This window comes from Equus caballus, chromosome 15 (assembly GCF_041296265.1).
Source record: "Equus caballus isolate H_3958 breed thoroughbred chromosome 15, TB-T2T, whole genome shotgun sequence".
NCBI classification, from domain to species: Eukaryota; Metazoa; Chordata; class Mammalia; order Perissodactyla; family Equidae; genus Equus; species Equus caballus.
This window is the reverse complement of record NC_091698.1, coordinates 50,582,427-50,596,063: the sequence shown is the minus strand read 5'-3', so window position 1 is coordinate 50,596,063 and position 13,637 is coordinate 50,582,427. Positions and strand designations below refer to the sequence as shown.

Sequence of the window (13,637 nt, the reverse complement as noted above, 5' to 3'; positions counted from 1 at the left end):
GTGTTAAAGATGGTTAGAGCTCCTGAAATATGAACATCCAGTCCTACCTGGCTTGCTTTTCAATACCTATACTTTCCTCAACAACTGTTACTCAGTGAGTACTGCCTCCTTCTATAACCCGCACTGGCACTTCATTTTAACCTCTGTTGTGTCACAGCTGCTTGTAAAGAAGATATCAGGTCCAACAAGGTCTGTGATGCACAGGGACAGTTCTGTCCAACAACCACAGGATGTACTGATCTTTCTTATTATCCAGCATGGAGTTCTGCTCCCACAGGCCTGTTATGCCTCAAGGCAGCAATCCACCATAATGGTTTTCATTACCAGTGAAGTATGCGGCACTACTTCGGCATCTATGTAAATAATTATCTAAAGCAGAGATCTTTAGAGTACTTTTAATGGTCAAGCCCTTTATTCAGGTGAACTGTTATGTGGAGTCACTCCAGTTGAAGTAGAGGTGGAAGATCCAGAGCACTTCCTCTTGGTTCTTCTCCTTCCTGCCCCATCCCACCCCTAACTATAGCATTTCCTGAGGTACTTTGAGAAACTCCAGGTATTCTCACAGATGTATTCTGGTGAAATATTTGCTATCTATAAGCAATGCCTCCTCAGGTGGAAGACTAAGTCTGATCGAACCATTTCTGGATCATCTGTCTATCCCAGAAGAGCAATGATTGATACCTAGAAGTCTTTTGCTCCACTGCTGTTCCCACCCACGGTTTCCCAACTTGGATTTTGCTCTCTTAGTCATCTGTCTCCACCTAACCCACAACACACACTCTGCATCAGGGTGTGATCCTAGTCTCTATTAAATACCAGCCCTGACCCACATTAACCTGAGTTGAATTGGACTAGACTTCTGATGGCGACAAAGTAGAACTTAAATACATGGTAGATTTGGAGAGATTTTACCCTGAGACCCAATTGTAAAATGAGTGATCCATTTAAGTCGACAGAAAGTAGTGAAATCTGGATAGAAACAGTGCAAGAACAACAGAAAGTCATTAGGAAAATTTCTCAAGAAGTAGCTGAAGCCAGTTTCTGGTATCTAATCAAGCTTTTTGTTTTTTAATTTCAATCCCTCATTGAACTACCATTTTTGGAACATTTTCTTGGTGCTACTTCAACTTTTGATACCAGTTGCTACTCTTTTTTCTGAATTTTGCTACTTAGTCACAGATCGTATCTGCTGACCGCTGGCCTTTTATCTAGGACAGACCCATGATATTCCCCATCTCTGCACGGCCACCACCTTGAGCCACCTCAAGCATTCAAATTACCTCACTGTGGAGCATTCTTATGATGAGTGCTTAGAAAACTATTTCAGATTTCTACAAAAGCTGGTGCATCTTATTGCAAATATATTGGCAGTCCGTGAAAAGTGATACGAGAGAAATTTTTATTCTTTGTCTAAGTATACTTTGAAAATAAAATCAGTATACTTCTGAAAACAGAACATATAGGACACTGTAAAGTTATAAAGGAAGAAGGGGGAAGTTCTACATGGAGAAGATTTAGAAAATTTCTATAAGTACACTTATAAGTATGTGAAAGATAGAGATGAATAAATACAAAAAATATATACATACACATATCTATAAAGAACATCCATATATGTACATACAATGCACTTCTATAATTGAATATGCAAAGTTCCTACTCCTAACCATACCTCTAGATAGTTGTTTCCATGTTCAGCTGCATTTTTTCTCATACTAATTTCACTTGAGTATAGCAAGGCTGTAGTATAAAGGAAAGCTACTGAGTATGAATAATAATGCCAAACTCTACTGCCCATAAAACAGACATAAAATCAAAGACAAAGTGTACAATACCTCCAAAGTGGTCCTTTTGTAAATATTAAATAACAAGAGTAAAACAGACATACTGCTAAAGAGGTGTCATTCCATCCAAAATTCCATGTCCAGACAAAGTAGAGCTTGTTTCTTGGCCATTGTACTTAAAATCATTTTATTATATGTAGGAATGGTCTGTGAGGAAGGCATTTTGTCTTCCTTGGGTCTTAACCTGAGCATTTGGGGTTTCTCACAACTTCTTTTCTCTACAAAGAACATACCCATCCTCGTTAAAAAAAAAAAAAGCCACACAGAAGTCGTAAAAACATAGAAGTCATAAACAAACACAATAGTCATTAAATGGTTTCCTCGCTATTTAGTTTTTAAACATTGTATTCCAACTGCCTGAGGAGTCATCATTTTTCTTGATGTGATAGATTGCGGTGCCAGACATTTTGTTCCTCTTGAGTTGCTAAACAAAGCAGTGGGTACCACACATCTCAGTTTCCAAAGTCTCCGTGCAAATCTGTTTTTGGTTTTGATTTGTATGGGTTCACACCCACTGAGCTGCATTTGCAAAAAGGAAAATCAAAGTAAAACTATTAAAATTATGAAGTTTCACATGACTTCTAAGTTATTATACATCGAGTTTGATTTATTTCAAAAAATGGGCTTTGGTTTATAACAGTTAGGAAATCTTTGAAAGAGTGTTGGCTAAATTTCCGCTCTGTGTTACAGGCCAAATATAACCCAGAGTAGCCCGAGTGTCATTTTAGTAAGCAAAAGGCCTCACAGTCCTCGATGAGTCAGTTCTTCTTCTTTGGGTGATTATTTTAAATTGCCCTCATAAGAACAAGTCCAACTGCTCTGAAAAAGTTCCATCCTTTTGAAAGAATAACATCACAAAATATCATCTATGTCTCTCTTCCAAGATGTTAGACTCACACCATGTATTCGATAAGTGTTTCTTGAGCGCCTAGGAGGTACCTGGCACTGTGGTAGGCGGTAGAGACATAAGGATGAGCAGGGCACCAACTTGTCATCTAAAAACTTACAGCCAACTAGGAAACAGATATGTGCAATGAAGAGCTGCAGGTGCAAAAAAAACTGGAAGCATAGCACACACCAGGGATATAAAAAAGGAAGGGGAATGTTCAGCATTACTTTGACGCTGAATAGTGGTTGCAGTTAAGAATGGGCAATTCTTCTCAGAATAGACTCTATAGATTTTGGGTTTAACCTTAACTCTACTATTTAATAACATGGTAACTTGAGTAAATTACTTATTCTCAATCTCTACAGCTGAAGTCCCTTACTGTTAAAAAGTAACTGATAACAGTGTTTTCCTCATAGAGTTATCGCGAGGACGAAATGAAAAATCCAAAACATAGAGAGTTTGGAACATAGTAAATTCTCAATAAATGTACGTTGTTACAAATCTTAAAAGATAATCAGTTCACCAGGCAACAGGAATGAGGGGTATTAAATGGTACTTTCTTAGAATATACGGAAAGGAAGTCTTTCCCAAAAATCTTTTCCTGCTAATCTGTCTGCCAATATTAAAGCAATAATACATTTTAATAGAGGCAAATATTTCCAAAGTTTCCCCTCTCTGTACTGTCTGTTCACAAACTGCTTGAGAAGATGCTAAAGGTGGGTTGCTGCTGGGGTGGGGATATTTTGCCAAGTTATTGACAACAACTTGTAGAATCTTACCAACAAAATTACACAAGGGAAATTGAAACACTGATTTTAGAACAAAACTAGAAATAAAGGTGTCAAGATGATCTGGTTTCATATCACATGCCAAACACCGTAGAAATATTAAGGAAAATCAGGCCTTTTTTGAAAAGAGCATAGCAATATAATTTCAAAACCCTTTCAAAAGTTCATATGTTTTGACCCAGTATTTTCTCTTTGTAATCTATTTTAAGCAAACAACTTAAAATGTAGAAAATGATTTAGGTGCAAGGATGTTCATCATAGCATCATTTATAATGGAAAAAGTGTTATTAGAGTGACTGTTGATTGTGGTCTAAGAGGTTTTTAATTTCATAAGAAAATGCTCACACTAAAATATAAAATGAAGAAAGCACAGTACTATCTAGATTATATAAAAATCCATAAAAGAAAGACTAGAAGGAAATAAGTCAAAATGTTAACAATGATTTCCTCTGGCTAATGGGAAGGAAGATCATCTTTTATTATTCTTTGTTCTTCTTCATACTTTCAACATTGCTATAAAGAACATGCATTGCTTTTAGAGTCAGGCAAATAAATAATTAAAAGACTGAAAAAGGAGGAAAAATACAGCGTAGTTCTATGAAATTCTTCAGTAGAGGAATGTTCAAAGGAAGAATTTTAAGTGAGGTTTCTGTTTGGCCATCCATCTCTATACATCAAACTGTCATTTGTGGCCTTACACATCCTTTCTTTGCTCTGAGTCATGTAAAATCATTTGCTTTCCCGACAATGCATCCACTGTGTGGTGCCATCTTTTTTACATTTACTCATATCCTCATGTGCTGGCCTGGGAGGCTCTGGAAAATCTGTCCCCTGAGCATAGAATGCCTTTTCCAGCCGAGACTCAAGATAGGAACCAATCACTGGCCAGAGTCTGTACTGGCAAAATGATGCTCCTTTTTTTGTGCTGTGAATAAAGTCTTGCTCAATTTGACCACCAAAAATTACTCTTGTGTTTTCTTTTTCTTCTTTCTGTCATGGTTAACAGAGAGGTATTTTCCTTGGCCATATTTGAATTTTATGCATAAATGCATAGATGCTGAAATTTAGCCTTAGGCCTTCAGGAAACTCCATATGTCAGCTTTCCATTTCAATCCTACATGCAGCTCAGGTAGAATATGTGTTTGTCAAACTGCATGTGGCCTGAAGAATGATCACTGGATTGTTTGGTTTTGCTTTGTTTGGTTTTCTTTTTATGAGAATAAACATGCACTGTTGACTATTACAGCCACAAAGTAAAATGAGATGGTAAAAGCAATGAAAAATGCAAACTCAAAGTATGACTGAGGTTGCAAAGCAGAAAACACAGTCCATACCTTCAAGGCACTTATAGTCTGTAACTATACTGTCCGATACTGTGGCTTCTAACACCGTGTCGCTACTGAGCACTTAAAGCGCAACCACTCCAAATTAAGATGTGTTAGAAATGTAAAATATACACCAGAGTTTAGAGACAAAAAAAAGAAAACAGAATGTGAAATATCTCAATAATTCTGTATATTAATTACACATGGAAATGTTAATATTTGGGGTATATTAAATTAAATAAAATATATTATTAAAATTAATTTCACATTTTTCACTTTATAATGTGGCTCTAAAAAATTTCAAATGACATGTTGATTGCATTTATGATTCACATTATATTTCTACATAAATTTTCACTCACATGAAAACTAAATGACCAGACAAAAATAAATCACACTATTGAAAAATAAATCTGAGAAATGTTAAAAGGCATATATAATACATTTATAAATTAGCAATAAAGACTGTAAATACTTTTAGTCCAGAAGAAAAAGAGATGGCCGTGGCAAAAGGGAGGACAGGTCTTGGAAAATGTGTCCGGACATTCACCAGGGTCCTTCAACTTAAGAGCCCAATAGACTCTGGTAATTGTTTGATCTGGGTTCTTCCACTTACGTTTTAGTCTAATTCCTAACTTTTTAAACATTAATTCAATGTCTTGGACTCCTCTTCTACACTATGATGCTGTCTGTCTGACTCACTTCTAAATTGAAGTGCATATATAAAAAAAATTGAATCACTTCAATGATTTTAAATCACTCTTCAATGTGCAAAGCAATTGAAAATTACTGGAGTGCTTCCAATTTTTATTAGTCCTTGAATTTGGAAGCGATCTAGGCTTTTCTGGGCATGTGCGATGCACTGTGACTTAAAATTATTGAGCTCTCGTGCCACCCCCCGTCCCCCTTATTTTTAAGAAGCTGATTCAACTTTGCAATGGAAACCCTCAGGAGGGTATGGCATGGAAATGGTACAGATAACAAAGAAGACAAGGGGAAAATAGCTTCCATTTAATAATGAGAAGTATACTTTGTAATTAGATAGTGTCTTGCCCAAGGATCTCTAAGTGCTTCATAAACATTAGCTCATTCATCATGAAGACATCTTAAGGGGGGGGGAGATATTTCCAGTGTGGGAGGGCAGAGGTAAGGATGGGTAAAGCCATTTAGACTGGCTTCAAACAATGAGTTGGGTAGTTTGAATTATGTGAGAGCTATACCTAGGACATTTATTTCTGGTACTGCTTTTTTTCTCTTTTTGCAAAGAGAAGGAGGTAATGTTACACTGTCAGATCCATCTGCAAATGTCAAAAAAAATTAACTTGGCAATGCAGAATCTACTGAATAAATTGCTTATCCCAAATAAACTCCAAGAGCAAACAGAAAGTGATTGGTTTCCTAATTTAATTACTTTAGTTAAACTTTGGGAGAAAATACATAAACCTTTCTACCATTTTCTTTCAAGTTGATTCTTCCTGTTTGACATATACTAAATACACTGAACCTAAAACATTTACCTATAAGATGATTTATCTGAGAATTTTCAAATCATAGATTTTTTTCTCTGCTATTGTAATATGAGAATTTTCCATCAATATAGGGGTCTAGCAAAGCCTTAATTGTAGGAGTGGCTGAATTCAGGAACAAGAATAAAAAATTCTGTTTTAAAATTTAGTCTAAGAAAGAGTCGTCTGCTTGTCCTTCACTGTTATGCAAGATGACTGAGACTTCCTATGACATGAGCACCACACTATGCGTTGAAAATCATAATAGTGTGTCTGATGAAACAGAAGCACAATCAATCAGGCTTACTTGGAAGGCAAGATTTCCAGTGGGCTCACTATATGATAACACGCTGGAAGGACTTTATATAGTCTGAATCTTCCAAATGTGAGAAACAGTCCCTTTGAAACATTATGCACTATGATGAAAAAGCTCACTCACCTAACAGCATCTAGTCCACTGGCAAAACATCTGACGCAATAACAAGGAGACTTATCCAGTAGCATTGACTGAGTCCCTGACAAAGGCCATTTGTTCCCTATCTGTTATAAACAAACAAATAACAATGACAATAAAAAGTACAGAGGAGAAAAGATTTAAGGCCCCACCCCTATGAAAGGCTGGAAGGAATAAAAAATAGGTCAAATGAAGTGACCTCCATAGAAATGACTGAATAATTGCCTATCTTAGACCACTGAGAAAACATATAAAACTCACATATATGAATATGAAGTGTTAGCTTCAACTGAGGCAAAGAATCTCAGTTCGTTCTTCCAAATTCACAGTGGCAAGGTCCTGTAGAAACTCAGAGCCATACCTCTTTCATCCAAGAATATCTTAGCAAAGGTGATCTTAAAGCAAAACCTAACATGAAATATGAGCGTGTTGTTGGAGGTTCTTTAAATCCCATTTTGAACAGTATGACCTATAGGCGGAAATAGAATTTACAGTAATGCTGAGGATTAAAAGGAATGAGCCTCTTGTTTAGAAAATTAGCTAATCAATATGCCAAGCTTATTTTTAAAAATGCTTTAATTTTTTAAAATACAGCATGTCCGCTCCAGTTTCCTGTATTTGACTCTGATAATAAAACTTTCAGTATGACTAATGCAGTTTAGCTAAACAAATTAGGGAACTGCACAGTTTATGCTGAGGAGAAAGTTTCCATTAGCCAGTGTGATGCTCTCTGCCTGGTCAGCGAATAATGACTGCAAACCAGGCGAGGCAAGCGAGGCTTACATTCTGAGATGGAGAGACAGGAAGCAGCGGGTAAGGACTGCAGGAGAGGGAGGGCCGTTGTTTCTCCAAATGCAGACTGAACTGCTTTGGGAAGAGAAGAAGAGAGGAACAGAGATGCTCATCCCTCCTATTTTCTTGGTTGCAAAGCTCGTCCCATTTTTTGTTAAGGGAACACAAGTCGAATGTCAAAGGGAACCACGGCAAGCAACTGAGGGACACCCAGAAGAACTCACTTTACTGACCTCTCCGTTCTACCTCCAGTCTCTGTAGACCTCAATGTACGTGTTGTGAGGTATGGTATGAGTTGAATTGTGTACCCACTCACCCATCCCCCAAAAAGATCTTGAATTCCTAACCCCTAGTACCTCTGAATATGAACTTATTTGGAAATAAGGTCACTGCAGATATAATTAAAGTTAAGATAAGGTCATATTGGAGTAGGGTAGGTCCTTAATCTAATATGTTTGGTGTCCATATAAGAAGAGAGAAAATGATGTAAAGACAGACACACAGGAAAGACGGTCATGTGACAGTAGAGGCAGAGTTGGGATGATGCAACTATAAGACAAGGGACACCAAGAATTGCTCCCCCCCCCCACCAAAAGCTAGGAAGAGGCAAGGGAGGAGTCCACCTGCAGGCTTTGGAGGGAGTGTGAACTGTTAACACCTTGATTTTGGACTTCTCACCTCCAAAAATGTGAGCAAAGATATTTCTGCTGATTTAAGCCACACAGCTTGTGGTACTTTGTTATAGCATCCCTAAAAAATTAACACAGAGTATGAGGAGTTACAGAATTCTCTGGAAATTACCCGATGTCACAGAAACTGAGTATGAGTAGCTGTGACTGAACTGAAAATGAGACCTGAGTTTTAGTTATGATTTCGCCAACAACTAGCTCTGTGACCCTGATCAAATCAGTTCCCTTCCTCAGCTTCTGTAAAATGTCATTTCTATTGTCCCTTCCAGTCCTATTGTTTTATGGCTCTATGAGTCACTAACTGCAATAGATCACGTTTGGGAAGAGCTAGGCTGGGAGTGGGGGAAATCAGGTCAATTTCTTCTTATCTCCATGTCAAGTGGGCAGATAGGAAGTATGAAGAGAAAGGATGTTTGATGTGGCTGCTTATTTAATCTCTATGTCATTCTTGAGGCCTATTGATGATGTCTGTTGTCCCACATCCTCCCATGTCACTGATAATATGGTCTGTATTCAATAAGTGCCCATTGATATGTCATCCTTTAAAACAGTACTGTGTTCATCCTCTCGGTGTCTCTGGAATGATATCTCTGTTTTCCACAGAGGAAGGAGAAAATCCCAGCTAAAAGATGTAAAGGAATTTTTCTGAGGTCCACTAGAAAAATAATGACCTAAAAGTAAAGATAAATAAAAGATAATCATAGTGGAGAACTACAGGAACATGGGCATATCACAGAGATTTCCACTACTTTTTATTCACATCCAAAAAAGTCAATCCTTTAGAGAGAATTTTGTCTGCTTGGGACCCTGAAAGACTATAATTTTGTCTATTTGACACAATGTTCTGGTTGGAAACAGTAAGATTTCATAAGTAAATCATATTTTGATTAGGAAAACCTAGGTTCGTTCAATCAGTCTGATGTTTCTCAAACAAAATCTAGCTTAGTGTGCTTGTCCCCAGCGTCCTCTAGTCGTAATTCTGTGTTCTTCCTCAATACGAAGCCAGAAGAGAAGCTATTTCTCCCCTTTCACCCTCGCACACTTAGAGACTCACAATGTCTCCCAGTCACTCTCTGGACGGAAAAGAAAACTGACCTGAGGCCTCGAGTCCCTTTGCTAAGTCAGGATGAGTCAAGCCCGTCAGTTTGGCAAACTACATCTTGGAGGAGGAAGACTAAGACTAAAGTGCAGTTTCTCTTAAGATTTCTGGATGTTGTTCTAAGGATTGAGATTGTGGCTATTCCCATCACTTCCTGGAGTACTAGAGAGTTGAGATATAATGTGGCCAGAAAAATGGAGAACTGGCAAATTTCATAAAATGTGTCAGCCTACCAGGAAGTCCAGCTCATCTTATAGTTGACAAATGCTGCTTAAATGGCCAGTAAAGTTCAGCTGCCTTACTTTATTTTACAAAGGAAGAAACTTTGAGCCAGAGAGGTTATTACTTGCTCAAGAACATGTATTTAATAAATTGATTAACTTTTAACTGTTCTGTATAGTTTTGATTGCCACAGGCTTAATATATTTCTTCCTTTCCATCTTAATAAAGATTTTAGAAACATTTGAGGCCCTGTTAATTATAAACATGAAGCAATTTACCCTAAATATATAAAAGTCAGAAATATAGCAGGATTTCTGTAACTTTTTACTGAATAAATGAATAGAAGACTAAATAATTGAGGAAGAGAAAGATGACTTTTACTAATAACTACATGTAATTCATGACTAACTACAATTTTTGGAGGGAACTTTTTGCTTTTTATTTATTTATTTATGTTTTTTGCTGAGGAAGATTTGCCATAAGCTAACAACTGTGTCAGTCTTCCTCTATTTTGCATGTGGGTAGCCACCTCAGCATGGCCATCATCAGATGGTGTAGATCCACACCTAGGAACCAAACCCAGGCCAGCAAAGTAGCACACTGAACTTGACCATTAGGCCATGGGGCCCGCCCCACTAGTTACAATTTTTTAATGTTTCTAAGTGATTTCCAACTCTCTGATACTCATGTTTGACCCTCTCTTACATTCCATCCCATTCCACTAAAATTTTATCCCCCTCAGATTATTACATTCTGGTGAAATACTCTGTCCATGTGCTTTAAATTGCCCTACGTCTTATGAAATGGAAACAAGATTTTATTTTTGCTGCTGTTCAAATAGTCCATGAAGGCCCTAAATTAATTTAGATTATCATCTTCTTTGGAGCAACCTGGCATTGTTTTTGTACTTAATACATTATTGTAGTATTTATTTTTAAAACGGTAATTAATGATAATCACATCTGCTTGAGTTCTTCCTTCTCACCTCTACTAAGAGAAGTGTAGATTCTTTTCCACCTGTGGAATTCTAATGCTATAAGATGCTACAATACACCCCATTTCAAAAAGAAATGAAAAAAAATGTAGAAGTAAGTGTTAACACATTGATCTTCAGAAGCTGTGGCTGAGTATGGTTAACAACATATTGAGCATTTTATTTGGATTTCAAAAGAATAAATCTACTATTGATTTTTTCCCTACCGACGTAATGTAAACTGTCTACACTATCAAGATTTTCCTAGAATATGGACTAACATAATCTTAAAAACTACAAAGAAACTATTATTTTATTAGTTACAATTTATTTGTTCTTTAAAATGAGAATATTTATGCTAAAGGAAAAGTTTTCATCATTATCTTTCAGTTACCAGACTCTGCAGCTATTGCTGGCTTCTGGGCACATTATACAATTAAGTACAATGCAGTTCTCCAATGGTTCTAATGCCGTTGGCAAAAAGGCCTAGAGAGTTAGGCAGTAGCAAATTCTCTTGAAAGAAGGAACGCTTAAAGGAAGACTCATAGGAGAATAACAAAGTCTAACCACCCCCCGGAAACAATTACTAAAGAGAAAACATTTTTTCTGAAGTTGAAAATACTTTGTTTAACCTGTTTTCTTTAAATTTTTTTTTAACATTTGTATTTTGTATTTTGTGCTTTTTTTCTCCCCAAATCCGTCCAGTACATAGTTGTATATTTTAGTTGTGGGTCCTTCTAGTTGTGGTATGTGGGATGCCGCCTCAACGTGGCCTGACGAGCGGTGCCATGTCTGCGCCCAGGATTCCAACTGGTGAAACCCTTGGCCGCTGAAGCAGAGTGTGAGAACTTAACCACTCGGCCACAGGGCTGGCCTGAAAATACTTTGTTTTACAGTAGGCATTTTGCTTATCTAAAACAACTAAAAGAATTAATTGATATATTTTTGTTTTATCTCATAATCTCATAACATTGACAATAAAGAAAGATTTGCTAATGTATTTGGTATATAAAGTTTGAAAATAACTCATAGACTAAACAAATGTTTGAAAATATGCTTGCAGTAAAAATAGTATCACTATAGCAAATAATCTGTATAGGATAAGAAAGATCCAAAGAAACTATAGTAAAAATTTATGAAACAGTGTCCAGTCTCTCTAAACCAACCCATGAGGAAATTTCATCCCTCTAACTTTCCAACCTGAGTCAAGTAAGACAGGGACTTGGACATTGTCCATAGAGTTGTTGATGCATAGATACCCAATCTAGAATACTCAGGAACTCAAATTCATCAAATAATATTCAAGTTTCTCTTTTGCTTGATTTTTGACGTGCCTACTATTTGAGCAAAACTTGAGTTCTCTCCAAGAGGCCACATTTCACGTTGCCACCTAGAGAAATCAGGAAAACATGCTTTGGAATGACATTATACGCCTCAGATCTCTTTACAAAAGCAATTCTTCAAGTGACCGTAAATTAACTATGGTTATCCTCTGGAGAATTTCAAAGGTTCCTTCCTGGAGCACTGTAGTGGTAAAGAAATATAAGAACTCACTTGAAAATTACGTCAACCCAATGTTTTTCAGCTGTTAAAATGAGATTTCAATGATTCTTCCATTGTATAATTTCTACAAGCAATTTTTCTAGTACTTTTATACACTATAAATAAAAATGTATTATAACTACTTATACCCAACGATTGAGCTGCAAGGCTACGAATGTCAATTTTATATTCAAAATCAAATAATGTATCTTTTGTATGGATTATGTGGCATGGTTTTTGCTGTTGGGAAGATTTTATGGGAACAAGATGATCTCTTTCTAGAATTAGTGTAGTATTAACTCACCTACTAAAATAGAATACTATGAGCTTTTCCTTTAGATTCATTGAAAAAGTTCCTTGGAGAGAGTAACTCACTTTGGACCCTGTGCCAGGATCCTGGCTCACTTCTTTCACCAATGGCTTATGGATACCAAAGGAAACATGAAACTGCTGACATTGCCAGCACTTCCAGGAATTATCTTAATTAAGACATACAGTACCAAGAAGGGTTAATATTATTGGAAAGTAAAAGCTTTCATGCCAATAGCAAGACTACTCTTTGTACACTGCTGGGTCAGCACTATAATTAAGAAAATTGCCTCTAGCGTGCTTGTTTGGTAATGCTATTATCATCTTTTTTTCCTTTTAACAAGAGTAAACTACTTGGAGATGTCCCCATTTATTCTTCTTGCTCCCACTAACCCTTGATCTCACCAAGGCCATGCTAGTCTAGAATTTAAATGACTAAATGAGTTACTTTATCATCAGTTCACCCTGAAGTCTTTTACATATTTTTCTTGACCTCTAACCCACAGCCTATTATTTTGACAGCTATCATTAATGCTGTATCCTGAGTCACCACACATGGACGAAGATGGATAGTCAAAGAGCTGAGGAGTTGAAAGAAATGGACACCCACTCTCATCTTCCTCTGGATTAAATCGAAACTATCCAAAGCTATTGTGCACAGAGTGTCCTGTGTCAGTGTCCTAACATATTAACTGAGATTTTAGTGGGATCCCCACTCAGAAAGAGGAAAACAATCCAACTATAAAACAAGTAGATTACATAAACTAAACATGTAGAACTCTATCAATTTGATAAATTTTTACTATTCAAGTATGAAATTAGATGAATCAATATGTGGTTAGAATTAAAATACTCCACAATGCTCTGTTGAAGAGGAGCCTAGATGGTAAATTCAACAGAGTCCCAAGTCGAGGCATGAGCTAAAATGACATGGTTAGCTCCAAATTTTGTCATACATCATTAAAGTACAGGCTGTCATAGGAAAGGCCATGTTGGTCTGCTGTGATCATTTATATGGAACACCATGGTCTGTGGTTGCTCTGTAATTGTGAAGTCATTACCAGCTTTGGACCCACACAGTTTGATTGCCTCTCTTTGCCAGGAAATGACTATAACTGAATTCAGGGACTTAATTTACACTATAGGAAAGGACTTCAGTGAACTTGGCCATGATAGCACCTCAGAACCTGGCAACCTTCAAATATG

At 36.9% G+C, this 13,637-nt stretch overlaps 1 long non-coding RNA gene across 2 annotated transcripts in view; it reads left to right on the top strand.

The window, feature by feature from the left end:
• The window catches only part of LOC111768075 (uncharacterized), a 116,100-nt gene extending 103,020 nt beyond the window's left edge, over positions 1-13,080 (top strand). For both annotated transcript variants that reach the window (XR_011426409.1, XR_011426412.1), the window contains exon 3: positions 12,954-13,080. This is a non-coding gene — a long non-coding RNA (uncharacterized lncRNA). The remainder of the gene's footprint in view (positions 1-12,953) is intronic.
• The last annotated feature ends 557 nt before the right edge of the window (positions 13,081-13,637 follow it).